Source organism: Stenella coeruleoalba, assembly GCF_951394435.1.
Source record: "Stenella coeruleoalba genome assembly, chromosome: X".
Lineage (NCBI taxonomy): Eukaryota > Metazoa > Chordata > Mammalia > Artiodactyla > Delphinidae > Stenella > Stenella coeruleoalba.
The window spans coordinates 116,754,261-116,775,678 of NC_137152.1; the positions used below are offsets into that span (position 1 = coordinate 116,754,261).

At 38.8% G+C, this 21,418-nt stretch overlaps 1 protein-coding gene across 17 annotated transcripts in view; it reads right to left on the reverse strand.

The window, feature by feature from the left end:
* LOC307180944 (uncharacterized protein) overlaps positions 1-21,418 on the reverse strand; it is a 622,728-nt gene that overhangs the window by 347,351 nt on the left and 253,959 nt on the right. For 14 of the 17 annotated variants that reach the window (XR_013825813.1, XR_013825814.1, XR_013825815.1 and 11 more), the window contains one exon: positions 1,571-1,728. The exons of the other annotated variants lie outside the window; for them this stretch is intronic. The gene's annotated coding sequence lies outside the window, so the exon portion shown is untranslated. The remainder of the gene's footprint in view (positions 1-1,570; positions 1,729-21,418) is intronic. 17 annotated transcript variants of the gene reach the window in all.

The following is a 21,418-nucleotide window of genomic DNA, read 5'->3' on the forward strand; positions in this document are numbered from 1 at the left end:
AATGCTGGAGAGGGTGTGGAGAAAAGGGAACACTCTTGCACTGCTGGTGGGAATGTGAATTGGTTCCGCCACTATGGAGAACAGTATGGAGGTTCCTTAAAAAACTACAAATAGAACTACCGCACTTTGTTATAAAGCAGAAACTAAGACACCATTCTAAAGCAATTATACCCCAATAAAGATGTTAAAAAAAAAAAAAAGAACTACCATATGACCCAGCAGTCCCACTACTGGGCATATACCCTGAGAAAACCAAAATTCAAAAAGAGTCATGTAGCAAAATGTTCATTGCAGCTCTATTTACAATAGCCAGGAGATGGAGACAACCTAAGTGTCCATCGACAGATGAATGGATAAAGATGATGTGGCACATATATACAATGGAATATTACTCAGCCATAAAAAGAAACAAAATTGAGCTATTTGTAATGAGGTGGATAGACCTAGAGTCTGTCATACAGAGTGAAGTCAGGAAAATAACGACAAATACCGTATGCTAACATATATATATGGAATTTAAGGGAAAAAAATGTCATGAAGAACCTAGGGGTAAGACAGGAATAAAGACACAGACCTACTGGAGAACGGACTTGAGGATATGGGGAGGGGGAAGGGTGAGCTGTGACAAAGCGAGAGAGAGGCATGGACATATATACACTACCAAACGTAAGGTAGATAGCTAATGGGAAGCAGCCACATAGCACAGGGATATCAGCTTGGTGCTTTGTGACTGCCTGGAAGGGTGGGATAGGGAGGGTGGGAGGGAGGGAGACGCAAGAGGGAAGAGATATGGGAACATATGTATATGTATAACTGATTCACTTTGTTATAAAGCAGAAACTAACACACCATTGTAAAGTAATTATACCCTGGTAAAGATGTTTTAAAAAAAATTTTTTTTGGAAGAGACTAGGTAGGAACATTAGCCTCGTCCTCACACTCAGGGAAGCTAAATCTTAATTTGAAGTGAGAGAAATGTTTGAAAATATCCCCAGTTTATTGGGTCCCACAGGTATACCTAAAGGAGGGGCATCAGTATTTTCTTTAAACCCCTTATAGTTATAAAAATAGGTAGTACTCATTCATAAAGCACTTCTGGCCAGGCACTGTTATAAATGCTTTAGATACATTAATTCGTTTAGTCCTTACAATGATCGTATTAAAAAGGTATTAACTGTATCCCCACTATGCAGATGAGGACACTGAGGCATAGAGAGATGAAGTGGATCGTCCACAGCCAGTTAGTAAATGGAAGACATGGAGTTTAAAATATGATCTCATACTACTCTTTAATTAGTAGTATCATCTCTTGTTACTTTACTTTCTTTGCTAGTTTTTTTTTCCCCTTAAGATGCACATCTCCCATATTTCCTCAACTGTACTCAAACCCCTTTGAGAATCTGAGGTTCTTTTATTTTTGTACCTCCCACAGTACATAGCAAACTGCTGTTATGACATACCATTTTGAGAGTAGAGTGATTACATTTTAATGTCAAATACGCCCTTATACACACACACACAGACACAAACCCCTGCAACAGTTTAGACACAATGCAAGGAGTGACTGTACCCAAAATGGTGGTGTAAAATCCTCATCCATCGTCACAGGTATGAGAAGATGTTGGTCCCACATAATCTCTTTGATTTTCCTGATCTTGACAGAGAGAAGATTGGAGAGTCTTGAGATTGGAGAGACAATTCTGCACTAATACACGCCTACTTCCAGGGCTGTGAAGAGGATATTTGAAGGAGGTAATGTGTTTATATGTTAAATATTGCTTAGGACTCAGAACTTAAAGGCTGTATTAAAAAATACTTCACAAATACTATAAGCTTTTTTTCCCTTATAGGAACAAGAGCAAGACCAAACCAAGGGAAGTAAGTGCAATACCACACAAACAACGGAACAGACACCGTAAGAAGTCTCCAGGGCCACAGTTCTTAAGGATTATCAGCAACCTCTTAATGATTAGAAATGACAGATGACAAGAACTTCTCCACCCTACAGAGAGTTTGTGGCACCTACTTTAAACTGAATGGAATTCTCATTATGGTCTACACTGAGGTTGTACTCCTTCACATTATAGCTTTACTGGTCATCTTTACAATGACCCAAGTTCCAAACGGCCCTGGAATCATGTTCTATACAAATGACTGAACTGGCAATGGCTGGGGAGACCCGGCCTGAGGGGTGAAGACAGACACTAAGAGCCACAGAGAACAAACCCGAGTAAGCCACGCCCATTCGGAACGTGTTCTTTCCTCAGGGGATATTCAATAAGTGTTAATCAGTGCTTGGTGTGGAGACTTGTACACAGCCCCTTATGGGCCTTTTTATCATACCTCCCTGTTCCAGGCTCTCGCATAATACACTGCGAGAGACAGCTTGTAATGGAAGCTGAGGTTGGACTCGATGTCTCTTTCCTACTGCCTCAGTTGCCAAGAGACATTAAGCAACAAGAAAATAAGGTCACATTTTTCCTTCATTTCAGCAGATAATAATAAGAGCTAGTTTTTATTTAAAAGTAGACGATGCAGCACATGTATTGATTGATTAATGGCATATTCCCTTGAAAAAAAAGGTAAATGCTGGGATCCCAGGTAACAAATGAGGAGACAGACAGAAATAGGTTTAGTGCCTTGCCCAAGGCCACTCTCTATGTCACTCACAGCCACAGCTTTGACACTTTGCCCAACGCTCAGTCTCCAAAGATGAATTTCTGATCTTTAATAATAACGTAGTTGCTGGAGAAGAAACACTGTGCCTATTTCAAGATACTGAAACAATTAAATAGAAAAACATACTGTTTTTCCAGATTCTGGCATCTCCCTTAAGCACGTCCAAACTCATGTTTTTCCCCAAAATGTAGTGGTCAACATTTAGTGCCATGACATTAGTTCATCTGTATGAAAATGGTGGGATCACACCAAGGGCATGGAGTGAATTTTCACAGTAATCACTCAATAGGCACACTTAGAACTCTCTCATTTTAGAGAAGCAGGGAAAGGCTTCTGGCTGAGCTTTCATTGAATAGTAAAGTCAGCCGTTGGTATCTGTGGTTCCACATCTATGGATTCAACTAGACATGCACTGAAAATATTCAGAAAAAAGAGTTCCAGAAAGTTCCAAAAAGCAAAACTTGAATTTTCCATGCATCGGCAACTATTTACATAGCTTTTACACTGTATTAGGTATTATAAATCATCTAGAGATAATTTACAGTATGCGGGAGGATGTACTTAGGTTACATGCAAATACTATGCCATTTTATATAAGGGACTTCAGCATCTCAGATTTTGGTATCCACTGGATCTTGGAACCAATCCCCCAGGGATACTTAGGGATGACAAACTTCATCTAAGGCATTTAGCCCAGCAGCTAGATTAAGGTACAAGTGAGGGGTACACACTGGGTACAGTCCTTCTAAAGTTCTGCTAACTTCACTATTTTTTTTGTATTGAAGTACAGTTGATTTACAATATTGTTAGTTTCAGGTGTACAGCAAAGAAAGTGTACATTCTTTTCCATTATAGGTTATAAGATATTGGATATATGTCCCTGTGCTATACAGTAAAATCCAGGTAGTTTATTTTATATATAGTGGTATATACCTGTTAATCCCATACTCCTAATTTATCCCTCTCCCTTTCCCCTTTGGTAACCATAAATTTGTTTTCTATGTGTGTAGGTCTATTTCTATTTTGTATGTAAGTTCATTTGTCTCATTTTTTTTTAGATTCCACACATAAGCGATATGATATTTGTCTGTCTCTGTCTGACTTATTTCACTTAATATGATCATCTCTAGGTCCATCCACGTTGCAGCAAATGGCAATATTTCATTCTTTTTTATGGCTGAGTTAACTTCACTATTAACACAAATATCTCACCTGGGGAGCTTTTAAGAAATACATTCCCACACCCCACCCTTGACCTAGTAAGTCAGTATCTCCAAGGGAAGGGCCTAGGAATCTGTATACTTACAAAGCACTCCACTAGTCAATGCCCCCACATTCAGACAAATTCCTAGTTTTCAATGAGCAGATCCTTAAATGTCTGTGGTTGGCTACAGGGATCCTGCATGGAAGATGTAAACTCTCCTTACTACTGATCAGACCACTCAGAGAGTTAAGCCTGAGGTGTCACATTCATTTTGACTACGAGAGGAGACTGGGGAAAAGTCTTCACGGGAAAGGCAAGAAATCATCCTTTCTCTCTGTGTTCAAATAGTATGATATAGCAGTCGTTAAGCACAGACTCTAGTGCCAGACTATCTGGGTTCAGATTCTGGCTCTGAACCTTATTAGCCTGACCAAGGGGGCAAGCCACTTAACCTCTCCCTGTTACACTGTCTCCAGCTACAAAATGGAGACAATGCTAGTACCTATTTCCTAGGGTTGTTATGTGCCTTCAAAGTTATTTACACATCCTAAGTACTTTAAAAAATATTAGGTTTTGTTGTATAGCATTCATGCTTTCAGAAAGGTTTTGTATATATCCTATGGGAAAGGTTGGGGTCTGTCACCCCCAAATATTGAGATGACAAAACTTTCACACATAGAGTAAATGATTTTTCCCATGTTACTCTGAAAATTCATGGAAGAGATGGTAGCAAACCCAAGGCTCATGCCTTCTAGCCTTTTCCTCTTTCTATTATACACATGGTTTCCCTTCACTCCCAATTCAGTATCCTCTTGGACTGTGAGTTATTATTATGTAGACTACAGTCTGCCTACAAGAAGAACATATTAGGTTCCTCAACACATGACTTTTCACTAGCATGTACGGAAGAAAGCATTTAAAACAAACTCCTGAAACTTAATAGGGCAACTTTCAGTTGTGTGCAGAATTCAGCTATGCACAAATACGTATTTCCCGTGTTAGACCCAAGAAATATTTTCAAGCTTCATCTTGGAAAAAAAAAATCACTCTGCTATTAATCTACTGTTGCGTGACATCAACAACCTCTATGACAACAGGTGACAGACAGTTGTCCAAGATGATAAGCAAAAGGTATTATAACTTTAGGCGCGTCAAGAAGCTTTCAGACAGACTTTGGGAAACAGATCTGAAACTGCCCTTTCCCCTACAGTGCTGTCTTTTACAAAGAGACATTTGAAAAAGAAATCTGACTCAATACCTGTCTTCAAATTACAACGTGGCAGCAAGTCAACACGACTGTCTTCAGCATGGCTCCTGCCACTACAAACAATGCCACTGCCTTAAGTAAGTGCTGGTTTTATGCCATCCAGAACTTGGCTAGGTGCCAAAGAAGGGTTGAACAGCTCAAATTTGTTCCATTTGAATACAGAGTCTTATAGCAGCAGAAGTTAGTCAATTAGAGACCTCTCTGAGACTCACTCTATTGTCAACTCAGTGCCCCAGAGGGCACTGAAATCACTGGACGGCCACCATGCAGACTTCTGCTCAATTAACTGGGGACCAGAGGGCTGGCAGGATGTTTGCCTCCGAGGGGCAAGAGGCCAGCATGGGCCTGGCTGTGTGCCTGGAAGGCTAAGCAATAAAAGGCTGAACAATGTTATTGACTCATTTTATTTTTAGATACTTTAAAGGAAACGCAATCTATTAATTAATCTTAATTAAGATGTTATAATTAGCAAAAAAAGTACAGACCAATATGTTTTCCTCCAAGTGCACATGGTATATATTTAACCAAGAAGAATTAGAACCCCAGTTAACAAAAGAACAACTTTTTAAACTGAAATGTTTTCCAGTGGAAGTTTATATACAGGCTATCATTACTACCCCTTCAATCTTATATAGTACCAAAATTATTATAATGCTACATAATATATCTTGTTACTGTGGCTCAGAGTTTAGAATTTACTTATCCAAAACAAAATATGATTATTTAATCTTACATTTAAAATATCGATGTAAAAAAAAACCTTCATTTACAGGTTGTACACAAACACAAAATAAAACTCAGAAATGCAGTATTAAAAGATGTGTCAACGTATACAACAGCGAAACAAGACTAAGGACTGAAAACTGGTCAGTGTTAAACAGATACGAAGAGGTGAGAAATGCGAAAAAGTCTCATTTGTTAAAGATGAATATGCCTAAAAGATTAATGTCAAAAAACCTAAACTTTTCCCCACAGACCACTTTTCTACAGAGCTCCACTGACTGTCTTCAAAGAGACAAGTGGATCAAACAGAATACGACTAAAAGGAAACGGAATTCATTATTCTGTTCAAAGGAAACAGAGCAAACAATACTAAAGGCAAGCGTAAGAGTGATCAGTCTGAACAGAAAGCATCATCTAATTACGCTAGGCCAGGGAGGACATGAGGGGCAAAGCAGCTGAATGTGGGCCATTCCGGCTCTCAGCCGCTCCCAGACCCAACACTGCAGAGAGACACGACAGGCATTCACCAGATTTCCCCGCAGTGGGGCCGACGACACCTTTTCCATCCCAACCACCAATAAATTCACACACTGGACAGCGAGGCACAATGGAGAAAAAGCAAGTGCTCCCCTTCAGGCAGCCAAACTTCCCTAGAGAACCTTTTCAAAGATTGCAGGCCATGTGCAAATTATTTATGAGATGTATCATCTCTGACCAGACCAACTAATTTACAGCCTGGTTTCTGTGCTTCGGATTTTCCGTTTGCAAAATACAGTATTAATTCGGGCCAACTCAATACGGCAGTATGGCTGCTCCCCTAAATAGTATGTGGATTGAGTATGCTGTAGTATGAGCCATCGAGAACAAGGTGCTTCTCAATGAGCTTAGAACAGGGTCGCACTGCCATTCACTTCTAAAATGGGGTAAAATAAGATGTAGGCAAAGCATACGCACCTGCCGAAATGGCAGTAAGTATCTGGGAACTGCAGCTACAAATGAGCACGGAAATAAACTACAGATCTGACAGAGCCAAAGCCAGATGAAACTTAATTACTTAAGTGGCCAAAAGCCACCACTGCACTCCATGAGGGCTTTTAATCATGACCCTGGTCATAAACATTTGTTTGGGACCTATTCTGTATCTCAAATAGCGAGGGTTCAACGAATGGTTATTACTATTTCATTATTAACTTTACTATCTCATTCTGTCCTTACAATCACCCTTATAAAAAGGTAGGTGTAATTATCATACCCATTTTTAGCTAAACTGTGGTGACAAAGAATTTAAGTGACATATCCAAGTATTAACAGCTAGTAAAGAGCAAACTCCAGGCCTATCTGATGCCAATGATCTTTCAAATACACCCCGTTGCTTCCCCAACAGTCTCAACATGGCTCAGTGTATCCAGGGTAAAACATCAAGGATGGCTGTGTAGTATGCAGAGTAACGCACACCCCCAAATGTCCACACCCTAATGCCCAGAGCCTGTATTGTTTGTTTACAAGGTAAAAGGGGATTAGGTTATAGATGAAATTAAAGTTGCTAGTCAATTGATGTTGAGATGGAGAGACTGTCCTGGATTATCTGGACAATTATTACAGCCTAATGTAATGAAGGGGAAGGCAAAAATGAGAGAACCAGAGAAATGGTAGCAAGAGACTCAACCAGCCATTGATACTTCTGAAGACAGAAGGGGGCTATCAAGCCAAGGAATGAGGGCAGCCTATAGATGCAGGGAAAGGCCAGGAGTAATAACTCCAGAAAGAATGAAGTCCTGATGACAATCTTGATTTTAGACCACTGAGATCCATTAAGGAATTCTGACCACCAGAATTATAAACTAAATTTACATTGTTTTAAATCAATGTACATAGGAAACTTGTACATAGGAAATGTACATAGGAAATCAATGTACATAGGAAACTTAAGGAAACTTAAGAATTTAAGTTTCTTAAATTTAAGTTTCTTAAGAATTTAAGCTTAAGAATTTATAAAGATGTGAAAACATGGTCACCCTCACTCATGTTTCAATTTTCATTTGTCCAAACAACATAATCCTTTTCATCTTTGAGGTTTGACAAAAATAAATGTTTGGTAAACCTAGTCCTGGCAAATTCTACCACAAATTTAGTATCTTACCAACACAAATTTATTATCTTACAGTTCTGAAGGTGCAAAGTTTGAAATGAGTCTTAAGAGGGCTAAAATCAAGGTGTCAGTGGGTTGAATTCCTTCTGGAGGAAGAGAATCCCTTTCCTTGCCTTTTCCAACTTCTAGAGGCCACCCACATCCTTGGGTTCTTGGCCACTTCCTTGCATCATATCTTCACATCTCACTCTGAATCTAATCTTCTGTTCCTCTTATTATTTGTATGTTTTCTATATAACCTTGATACATATTTGTATGAGGTTTTTTATATATTCCTGATAACAATGATTTTTTAGGACATATATTGAGATTATTGTCCCAGTCTTTTACTTGCCTTTTCAATTTCTTTTTTTTTTTTTTCTCCCGGACCAGGGCACGAACCCGCATCCCCTGCATCGGCAGGCGGACTCTCAACCACTGCGCAACCAGGGAAGCCCCTGCCTTTTCAATTTCTAAGCAGTACCTTTGATTAACGTTAAGTTTTAAATTTTGTTAGGTCCAGCTTATCATGTTATTCATTATTGCTTTTTCTATTATAAAAAATATTTTCTTGTCCACAGTGACAAAGCTATCCCCCCCAAAGCTTTCTTCTAGGATGTTTACAATGTAATTCTCACCTTTATTAATGTCTGCAAATCATTTCAACTTAATGTTTCTCTATGGTGTGGGATATGAGTGACTTGTTTTTCCTTTTAGATATTTAGTTCTTCCTGCACCATTCCTTGAAAATACTTTCCTCTCCCTAATGAATTGCATTGGTACCTCTGTCAGAAGGAATTGGACCATACATGTTAGGGGCTATTTCTGGATTCTCCTTTCCATTTCACTGATGTATTTGTCTATCCTTTAAGTCAATACATTATTACTACTGCTACTATTTCAACTACTATAGATTTGAACAAAGTCTTTATTTTTAATTGAAGTATAGATGATTTACAATGTTGTGCTACGTACTAAGTCTTAAAATCAGGTAGTATAAATCCTCCAATTTGTAATTTCCCAGGACTGTTTTACCTATTCTAGATTTTCTGCATTCACATATAAGCTTTAGTGTAATCTTGACAATTTCTACATAAAAGTGTTGGAGTTTGGACTATAATTGCAATGAATCTATAGGTCAATTTGGGGAACACTGACAAGTTAAAATTAATTAGCCTCTACTCAATATCCTGCAATAAACCATAATGGAAAAGAAAATGAAAAACATATATGTATAACTGAATCACTTTGCTGTACAGCAGAAATAACAACACTGTGAATCAACTATACTTCAGTTAAATATTTTAAAAAATAGGAAAGAAAGCCTCATTTATCTCATTAAAACATATATTCCATAAACTTATTTTTACTTAAAAGAGTAGTCTCTAATCTATAAACATAGTATATGTATTTATGTAGATTCAGTTATTTTTCCGTTCTATGTTTTGTAGATCTGTGGTAGAGGCCTTACATATTTTTTTGTCAGATTTATTCCTAAGTATTTTGGGTTTTGATGCTATTGTAAATACTATTTTAAGATATCATTTCCAGGTATCAATTATGAGTAAAATAAAATACAATACTTTTTGTTTCACTTTGAGTCCTGCAATCTTGCAGACTTCAAGTTTTAAGTCTAATACTTTGACTTACAATACTGTCTATCAATACCAAGAGGTTTACTTTTTCTTACCAAATAGTTATGCCTTTCATTTTATTATTTCCCTATTATTTAGGCTAACACCTCCAGTACAATGTTGAATAGAAGTTTAAGACTGTTCATTAAGTATGCTGTTTGCTTTAAGAATTGCATTATATCCCTTATCAGGTTGAAAAAAATTCCTTCTAGTTCATATATTATTGAGTGTTTTTTCATGAAAGGGTTTTAGATGTCATCAAATTTTTACATCTATTTATCTAACCACATTATTTTCCTGATTTGCTTTGTTACTGTGGTGAATTACACGGATCAAGTCTCATATGTTAAAGTAATCTTATATTCCTGGGACAGATCTCAGATGGTCACGATGTATTATGCCTTTTGATATTACTAGATTTGATTAACTAATATTTTGTTAAAGATTCTTACATTTATATTCATGAAAGATATGACTAATTTTCTTTTCCTATAATGTTTTAAGTTTTGCATTTAGGGCTACACTGGGCTACCCTAATTTGTTCCCTAGAACAAATTAGAAAATGTTCTCTATTTTATGAAAGGGCTTGTGCAAAATGGTATTATTTCTTTTATATTTTTGATAGAATTATGCAATTATGCCTCCTGGACCAGAGTTCTCTATAGCAAAGGTTTTCAACTGTCTATTTCTTCAGGTATCAATTTTGGTCAGGAGAGAAAAAATATATAGAACAGGCAAGACAAATAACAAGCACAACATAATAGATATTTTCCTTGTCTCATGTTATGTGCCGCAGAAAACCTTGAAACCAAAATTTAACAATGACCTTTAAGAAGTAAAAGTACAGGCCACTCACACTCATGACCATCGATCTAAAAAATTCTGAAATGAGACAAACCAATTCCAGTAATTTACAAAATGTCATGGCCTGGTTGAGTTAATTCCACGAATGCAAGTTTTGTTTAACATTAGATAATTAATGTTGCTCACCATACTAAATAGTCAGTAAATTAAAATAGAAAAATGATTATCTCAAAAATGTAGAAAAATTGATCAATTTTAACCCACCTATAGTTAAAAAAAAAAACAAAATGTTTAACCTAGGAATGAAAGAGAACTGCCTTAATATGACAAAGTTACCTATAAAAACATTAAAAGAAACATATTCAATGGTAAAATGTTGAGAGCTTTCCCTTGGAGATCAAGAACAAAACAAGTGGTAGGACGCGGAGACCACCTTCCTCCCCCCGGATACACCAGAAGTGCATCTACGCGTGGAACAGCTCCTACAGAACACCTACTGAACGCTGGGAGAAGACTTCAGACCTCCCAAAAGGCAACAAAAACCCCCACGTACCTGGGTAGGGCAAAATAAAGAAGAATAAACAGAGACAAAAGGATAGGGACGGAACCTGCACCAGTGGGAGGGAGCTGTGAAGGAAGAAACGTTTCCACACACTAGGAAGCCCCTTCGCGGGCGGAGACTGCAGGTGGCGGAGGGGGAAAGCTTTGGAGCCGCGGAGGAGAGCACAGCAACAGGGGTGCAGGGGACAAAGCGGGGAGATTCCCGCACAGAGGATCGGTGCCCACCGGCACTCACCAACCCGACAGGCTTGTCTGCTCCCCCGCCGAGGCGGGCGGGGCTGGGAGCTGAGGCTCGGGCTTCGGTCAGAGCGCAGGGAGAGGGCTGGGGGTGGCGGCGTGAACACAGCCTGCAGGGAGTTAGTGCGCCACGGCTAGCTGGGAGGGAGTCCAGGGAAAAGTCTGGACCTGCCGAAGAGGCAAGAGACTTTTTCTTACCTCTTTGTTTCCTGGTGCGTGAGGAGAGGGGTTTAAGAGCACTGCTTAAAGGAGCTCCAGAGACGGGCGCGAGCTGCGGCTAAAAGCGCGGACCACAGACACCGGCATGAGACTCTACGGCTGCTGCTGCCGCCACCAAGAATCCTGTGTGCAAGCACAGGTCACTATCCACACGCCACTTCTGCGGAGCCTGTGCAGCGCGCCACCGCCAGAGTCCCGGGATCCAGGGACAACTTCCTCGGGAGAACGCACGGCGCGCCTCAGGCTGGTGCAACGTCACGCCGGCCTCTGCCGCCGCAGGCCCGCCCCGCAGTCCACGCCTCTCCCTCCCGCCCCCCGCCCCCCGCAGTAAGCCAGAGCCCCCGAATCAGCTGCTCCTTTAACCCTATCCTGTCTGAGGGAAGAACAGACGCCATCCCTCCGGCGACCTACACGCAGAGGCGGGGCCAAATCCAAAGCTGAGCCCCTGGGAGCTGTGAGAACAAAGAAGAGAAAGGGAAATCTCTCCCAGCAGACTCAGAAACAGCGAATTAAAGCTCCACAATCAATTTGATGTGCCCTGCATCTGTGGAATACATGAACAGACAACGAATCATCCCAAATTAAGGAGGTGGACTTGGAGAGCAAGATTTATGATTTTTTTCTCCTTTTCCTTTTTTTGTGAGTGTGTATGTGTATGCTTCTGTATGAGATTTTGTATAGCTTTGCTTCCACCATCTGTCCGAGGGTTCTATCTGTCCGGGTTTTTTTAAATTATTTTTCTTAATAATTACTTTTTATTTTAATAACTTTATTTTACTTTATCTTCGTTCTTTCTTTCCTTCCTACCCTCCTTTAGGCAACGAATCATCACAAATTGAGGAGGGGGACTTTGAGAGCAAGATATAGGATATTTTCCCCTTTTCCTCTTTTTGTCAGTGTATGTGTGTATGCTTCTATGTGAGATTTTGTCTGTATAGCTTTGTTTCCACAATTTGTCCTAGGGCTCTATCGGTCCATCTTTTGTTTTTTGTTCTTAATAATTATTTTTTTACTTTAATAACTTTATTATATTTTACCTTAATTTTATTTTACTTGATCTTCTTTCTTTTTTTCCTTCCTTCCCTCCCTCCCTCCTTCCCTCGCACCTTTCTTTCTTTCTTTCTTTCTTTCTACTTCTACTAATTCTTTCTTTCTACTTTTTCTCCCTTTTATTCTGAGCCGTGTGGATGAAAGGCTCTTGGTGCTGCAGCCAGGAGTCAGTGCTGTGCCTCTGAGGTGGGAGAGCCAACTTCAGGACACTGGTCTACAAGAGACCTCCCCGCTCCACATAATATCAAACGGCGAAAATCTCCCAGAGATCTCCATTTCAACACAAGGACCCAGCTTCACTCAACGACCAGCAAGCTACAGTTCTGGACATCCTATGACAAACAACTAGCAAGAGAGGAACACAACCCCATCCATTAGCAGAGAGGCTGCCTAAAATCATAATAAGGCCACAGACACCTCAAAACACACCACCAGACGGGGACCTGCCCACCAGAAAGACAAGATTCAGCCTCATTCACCAGAACACAGGCACTAGTCCCCTCCACCAGAAGCCTACACGACCACTGAGCCAAACTTAGCCACTGGAGACAATCATCAAAAACAACAGGAACTACGACCCTCCACCCTGCAAAAAGGAGACCCCAAACACAGTAATATAAGCAAAATGAGAAGACAGAAAAACACACAGCAGATGAAGGAGCAAGATAAAAACGCACCAGACCTAACAAATAAAGACGAAATAGGCAGTCTACCTGAAAAAGAATTCAGAATAATGATAGTAAAGATGATCCCATATCTTGGAAATAGAATAGACAAAATGCAAGAAACATTTAACAAGGACCCAGAAGAACTAAAGATGAAACAAACAATGATGAACAACACAATAAATGAAATGAAAAATACTCTAGATGGGATCAATAGCAGAATAACTGAGGCAGAAGAACGGATAAGTGACCTGGAAGATAAAATAGTGGAAATAACTACTGCAGAGCAGAATAAAGAAAAAAGAATGAAAAGAACTGAGGACAGCCTCAGAGACCTCTGGGACAACATTAAACGCACCAACATTCGAATTATAGGGGTTCCAGAAGAAGAAGAGAAAAAGAAAGGGACTGAGAAAATATTAGAAGAGATTATAGTGGAAAACTTCCCTAATATGGGAAAGGAAATAGTTAATCAAGTCCAGGAAGCACAGAGAGTCCCATACAGGATAAATCCAAGTCGCATACAGGATATCCTGTATCCAATACAGGATAAATGGATCAGCTGTTTATCCATACAGGAAAAACAGCTGATCTTTCAGCAGAAACTCTGCAAGCCAGAAGGGACTGGCAGGACATATTTAAAGTGATGAAGGAGAAAAACCTGCAACCAAGATTACTCTACCCAGCAAGGATCTCATTCAGATTTGATGGAGAAATTAAAACCTTCACAGACAAGCAAAAGCTGAGAGAGTTCAGCACCACCAAACCAGCTCTACAACAACTGCTAAAGAAACTTCTCTAGGCAAGAAACACAAGAGAAGGAAAAGACCTACAATAACGAACCCAAAACAATTTAGAAAACGGGAATAGGAACATACATATCGATAATTACCTTAAATGTAAATGGACTAAATGCTCCCACCAAAAGACACAGATTGGCTGAATGGATACAAAAACAAGACCCTTATATATGCTGTTTACAAGAGACCCACTTCAGACCTATAGACACATACAGACTGAAAGTAAGGGGATGGAAAAAGATATTCCATGCAAATGGAAACCAAAAGAAAGCTGGAGTAGCAATTCTCATATCAGACAAAATAGACTTTAAAATAAGGCCTATTGGGACTTCCCTGGTGGTGCAGTGGATAAGACTCCACGCTCCCAATGCAGAGGGTCTGGGTTCGATCCCTGGTCAGGGAACTAGATCCTACATGCATGTCATAACTGAGAGTTCACATGCCACAACTAAGGAGCCTACGTGTTGCAACTAAGAAGCCAGTGAACCATAACTAAGGAACCCGCGAGCCACAACTAAGGAGCCCACCTGCCACAACTAACACCCAGCACAACCAGATAAATAAATAAGTAAATGTTAAAAAAATTAAAAAAAAAAAAAAATAAGGACTATTAGAAGAGACAAAGAAGGACACTACATAATGATCAAGGGATCGATCCAAGAAGAAGATTTAACAATTGTAAATATTTATGCACCCAACATAGGAGCACCTCAATACATAAGGCAAATACTAACAGCCATAAAAGGGGAAATCGACAGTAACACATTCATAGTAGGAGACTTTAACACCCCACTTTCACCCATGGACAGATCATCCAAAAGGAAAATAAATAAGGAAACACAAGCTTTAAATGATACATTAAACAAGATGGACTTAATTGATATTTATAGGACACTCCATCCAAAAACAACAGAATACACATTTTTCTCAAGTGCTCATGGAACATTCTCCAGGATAGATCATATCTTGGGTCACAAATCAAGCCTTGGTAAATTTAAGAAAATTGAAATTGTATCAAGTATCTTTTCCGACCACAACGCCATGAGACTAGATATCAATTACAGGAAAAGACCGGTAAAAAATACAAACACATGGAGGCTAAACAATACACTACTTAATAATGAAGTGATCACTGAAGATATCAAAGAGGAAATAAAAAAATACCTAGAAACAAATGACAATGGAGACACAACGACCCAAAACCTGTGGGATGCAGCAAAAGCAGTTCTAAGGGGGAACTTTATAGCAATACAAGCCCACCTTAAGAAGCAGGAAACATCTCGAATAAACAACCTAACCTTGCACCTCAAGCAATTAGACAAAGAAGAACAAAAAAACCCCAAAGTTAGCAGAAGGAAAGAAATCATAAAAATCAGATCAGAAATAAATGAAAAAGAAATGAAGGAAACGATAGCAAAGATCAATAAAACTAAAAGCTGGTTCTTTGAGAAGATAAACAAAATAGATAAACCACTAGCCAGACTCATCAAGAAAAAAAGGGAGAAGACTCAAATCAATAGAATTAGAAATGAAAAAGGAGAAGTAACAACTGACACTGCAGAAATACAGAAGATCATGAGAGATTACTACAAGCAACTCTATGCCAATAAAATGGACAATCTGGAAGAAATGGACAAATTCTTAGAAATGCACAACCTGCCAACACTGAATCAGGAAGAAATAGAAAATATGAACAGACCAATCACAAGCACTGAAATTGGGACCAGATGGCTTCACAGGCAAATTCGATCAAACATTTAGAGAAGAGCTAACACCTATCCTTCTCAAACTCTTCCAAAATATAGCAGAGGGAGGAACACTGCCAAATTCCTTCTACCAGGCCACCATCACCTTGATACCAAAACCAGACAAGGATGTCACAAAGAAAGAAAACGACAGGCCAATATCACTGCTGAACACAGATGCAAAAATCCTCAACAAAATACTAGCAAACAGAATCCAAAAGCACAATAAAAGGTTCATACACCATGGCCAAGTGGGGTTTATTCCAGGAATGCAAGGATTCTTCAATATACGCAAATCTATCAATGTGATAAACCATATTAACAAATTGAAGGAGAAAAACCATATGATCATCTCAATAGATGCAGAGAAAGCTTTTGACAAAATTCAACACCCATTTATGATAAAAACCCTGCAGAAAGTAGGCCTAGAGGGAACTTTCCTCAACATAATAAAGGCCATATATGACAAGCCCACAGCAAACATCATCCTCAATGGTGAAAAACTGAAAGCATTTTCACTAAGATCAGGAACAAGACAAGGTTGCCCACTCTCACCACTCTTATTCAACATAGTTTTGGAAGTTTTAGCCACAGCAATGAGAGAAGAAAAGGAAATAAAAGGAATCCAAATCGGAAAAGAAGAAGTAAAGCTGTCACTGTTTGCAGATGACATGATCCTATACATAGAGAATCCTAAAGATGCTACCAGAAAACTACTAGAGCTAATCAATGAATTTGGTAAAGTGGCAGGATACAAAATTAATGCACAGAAATCTCTGGCATTCCTATATACTAATGATGAAAAATCTGAAAGTGAAATCAAGAAAACACTCCCATTTACCATTGCAACAAAAAGAATGTAATATCTAGGAATAAACCTACCTAAGGAAACAAAAGACCTGTATGCAGAAACTTATAAGACACTGATGAAAGAAATTAAAGATGATACAAATAGATGGAGAGATAGACCATGTTCTTGGATTGGAAGAATCAACATTGTGAAAATGACTCTACTACCCAAAGCAATCTATAGATTCAATGCAATCCCTATCAAACTACCACTGGCATGTTTCACAGAACTGGAACAAAAAATTTTGCAATTTGTATGGAAACACAAAAGACCCCGAATAGCCAAAGCAACCTTGAGAACGAAAAAAGGAACTGGAGGAATCAGGCTCCCTGACTTCAGACTATACTACAAAGCTACAGTTATCAAGACGGTATGGTACTGGCACAAAAACAGAAAGACAGATCAATGGAACAGGATAGAAAGCCCAGAGATAAACCCATGCACATATGGACACCTTATCTTTGATAAAGGTGGCAGGAATGTACAATGGAGAAAGGGCAGCCTCTTCCATAAGTGGTGCTGGGAAAACTGGACAGCTACATGTAAAAGAATGAAATTAGAACACTCCCTAACACCATACACAAAAATAAGCTCAAAATGGATTAAAGAACTAAATGTAAGGCCAGAAACTATGAAACTCTTAGAGGAAAACATAGGCAGAACACTCTATGACATAAATCACAGCAAGGTCTTTTTTGACCCACCTCCTAGAGTAATGGAAATAAAAACAAAAATAAACAAATAGGACCTAATGAAACTTAAAACTTTTGCCCAGCAAAGGAAACCATAAACAAGACCAAAGGACAACCCTCAGAATGGGAGAAAATATTTGCAAATGAATCAACGGACAAAGGATTAATCTCCAAAATATATAAAGAGCTCATGCAGCTCAATATTAAGAAAGCAACCCAATACAAAATGGGCAGAAAACCTAAATAGACATTTTTCCAAAGAAGGCATACAGATGGCCAAGAAGTACATGAAAAGCTGCTCAACATCACTAATTATTAGAGAAATGCAAATCAAAACTACAATGAGATATCATCTCACACCAGTCAGAATGGCCATCATCAAAAAATCTAGAAACAATAAATGCTGGAGAGGGTGTGGAGAAAAGGGAACACTCTTGCACTGCTGGTGGGAATGTGAATTGGTTCAGCCACTATGGAGAACAGTATGGAGGTTCCTTAAAAAACTACAAATAGAACTACCATATGACCCACCAATCCCACTACTAGGCATATACCCTGAGAAAACCAAAATTCAAAAAGAGTCATGTACCAAAATGTTCATTGCAGCTCTATTTACAATAGCCCGGAGATGGAAACAACCTAAGTGCCCATCATCGGATGAATGGATAAAGAAGATGTGGCACATATATACAATGGAATATTACTCAGCCATAAAAAGAAACGAAATTGAGCTATTTGTAATGAGGTGGATAGACCTAGAGTCTGTCATACAGAGTGAAGTAAGTCAGAAAGAAAAAGACAAATACCGTATGCTAACACATATATATGGAATTTAAGAAAAAAAAAATGTCATGAAGAACCTAGGGGTAAGGCAGGAATAAAGACGCAGACCTCCTAGAGAACGGACTTGAGGTTATGGGGAGGGGGAAGGGTGAGCTGTGACAGGGCGAGAGAGAGTCATGGACATATACACACTAACAAACGTAGTAAGGTAGATAGCTAGTGGGAAGCAACCGCATGGCACAGGGATATTGGCTCGGTGGTTTGTGACAGCCTGGAAGGGTGGGATGGGGAGGGTGGGAGGGAGGGAGACGCAAGAGGGAAGACATATGGGAACATATGTTTATGTATGACTGATTCACTTTGTTATAAAGCAGAAACTAACACACCATTGTAAAGCAATTATACCCCAATAAAGATGTTAAAAAAAAAAGAAATATTAAAAAAAAAACAAGATATCAGTAATACCAGAAGAGCTTGGTAAAGATTTTACAAGAGAGAACAATAAGCCTCAGTGCCTTCAAATCTCTAATACTTGCTCCAAACAATAATATGTTTAAAAAACCATATCAACTATAAGCCATAAAAAAAAATATATAGCTTACTAGAAAAAAATTAAGGATGTCTATAAGCCAGAAAGATGATGAACACATTTCTCAAAAGACAAATGGGAATCTGGGTACCATTTTAGACAGATCCATTTGACAAACAAAAGGTAATTTTACATAATACAGTATGACCTTCACACAATTAAAGAGTAATTACTTTATACAGATAAGGAAATTAAGGACAAAGAGGCCCAAGGAAAGGGACATGAATAAGGACATCAGAGGAAAGAAACACCAATGGCTTACTGGCATGTATAAATATGTATTAGTCTTAATGAAATGCTTATTTAAACAAGATGAGGATTATTCAACACAATAATCACAGATGATGATGTGAAAGTTGACATTTAGTGCTTCCCAGTAGCAGTATTCTCACGGGTGCCTATTTGTTTATTCATGTGATCATTCACTCACTCATCCAAGCATTTACTGAGCCGTTGTTACATGTCCACTGCCTGAATAGAGAGCAAAGCCTCCCGCTTTCTGTTCACTAAAATCTGACATTATAATAATAAAAGTAAAGGTGTGAAAGATCAGAATCAACTGTGATTAAAACTTTCCGAGCTGGGGGAAGTCTCAAATGTTTCAGTTCTACTCCCCACAAGCACAAATGTAGGGGGATTTCCCCTCCACTCACTAGGGGTCCAGAGACCTATACATTTTTCTAATTCTTGCAGATGTTCCAGGACTTCGCAGTGAAGGTTCAGCCTAGGGCCATCAGATGGACACCTGGAAAAGTTTTTAGGCTCCGGCAACTGTCCAACTAGATTAGTCAGCGGAGGAGGTACTGACTGCTGACCAAGTGTGGTCCTCATCAGAATTATGGTGGGTGAAGGGGAAGAGATGGAAATCATTATGCCAGGCAACAAGAAACCAAAGGAGAAGGAGAGAAAAAGCAAAGATAGAGGATCTGAATAATAGAATTAATAAGCACAAACTGGTATAGAGAAAACTTACCCTCCACAAGTAGGGGATACACATTATTTTCAAGCACTCAAGGAATAGTCTCAAAAGTTTACCATGTACAAGTTTACAAAGAAAGTCTCAGAAAACTTTCATGAGTTAATATCCTACAGACTGTGTTGTTTGACTATAATAAAATTAGGTCTTTTAAAGGATAGCTTAAACACCTAACATGCTTAGAAACTAAAATCATACTACCTAATAATCCTTGGATGAAAGGAGAAATAATAAAAATGAGATACTCCTAACATGAATTAGCAGGAGAAGATTTGTGACTTGTAGCTAACACAGAACTCTGTGAGAAAATTGCTGCTCTGAATACGTTTATCAGAATTCAAAAAAGTATATTGAAGACAAATAAGCTCTGTGTTCAATTTAACAAGCTAGAATGAAGGGCAATAGACTAAATGTGAAAGAAACCATAAAGGAGGAAATAGATATAAACAAATGAGGAAATACAGACCAAAAATAAAGAATAATTATAAAATCAAGAAATGATTACTTTAAAAGATTTACAAGATAAACCATGGGAGACATCAGGGAAAAAAAAGAGCCAAGACTAAAGCAAAATATGAATGAGAAAAGTAAAAATACTATAGCAATTTAAAAAGTAACGGAATAATATTATGAATTAGTGTGTGCCAATAAGCTTGAAGCCCAAGAAGAACGAGCATACTGCTGGGGGAAATAATATAAATGGCTAAACTCTGCAGAGAAAAACCTGAAACGGCCAATTGTTTGGGAGACTCTTACTTGTTCTAGTATAACTTTTTATTTTATTTTACTTTATTTTTGGCAGCACTGTGTGGCATGTAGGATCTTAGTTCCCCAACCAGGGACTGAACCCGTGCCCCCTGCAGTGGAAGCATGGAGTCCTAACCACTGGACCACCAGGGAATTCTCTCTGGTCTAACTTTTAAACACATTTAGCCTCACTCGCTTCTCGCCAGGAAGAGACAGGGATTTCTTTGGTAAAATTGTAAGCAGCAGTGGGGCATGCTTCACCCAGCCCCTTCGGATCCACTCACTTTTCACAGGATCAACCTACCAGCTGAATGATGAATTCTGATCTGCCACGTAGTAAGGAGTGGAGCAAATTCAGGGGTGAATTATTAGCAAGTCTGCTTGGCTAGAGATCTAAAGTCACAACTTGCAGTCAGCTTTATCTATGTCTCTCTGATGCATACGTATCTACCAATAGGTTCCAAACTCGGAAAGGGAAGAAATGGGTATTATTAATTAGCCCATCTCACAAATCCAAATGCCTGTAACTATTACAGAAATAAAACAGTCATCAGACTCACCCTTGTCCACTGCTCCACATACAGGAAAGCCCTAGATCTATATAGCTTTAGAGATATATTGTACGAAATGTTCAAGGAACAGATAATTCCACCTCTCACACAAGCTGTTTCAGAAGATAAAAAATGAGAGAAACCTTACCAACCCGTCTTATAAGGCTCGTATAAACCTTGGTTTCATAGCTGAGATAGAACGGATCATACAATGAAATTTAAAGGCTATCTCCCTTATGAACATAGATACAAAACTGTAAAATAATATATGATAATAGGATAATGCATCATAATCAAGAAAGATTTGTCTTAGGAAGAGAAGACTGATTTAAGATAGGAAAATACGTCTGTGTGATCCCCCACCCTAAGAAGATAAGGAAAACATTTAATTTAAATAATCATCTCAATGGGGAGATCAAAAGCATTTGGTAAAGACACATGATTTTTTACAAAGTGCTTTTCCAAAACCTAGGAATAGCAGGAAACTTCTTTAACATGATGTAGTCTCTGTAGC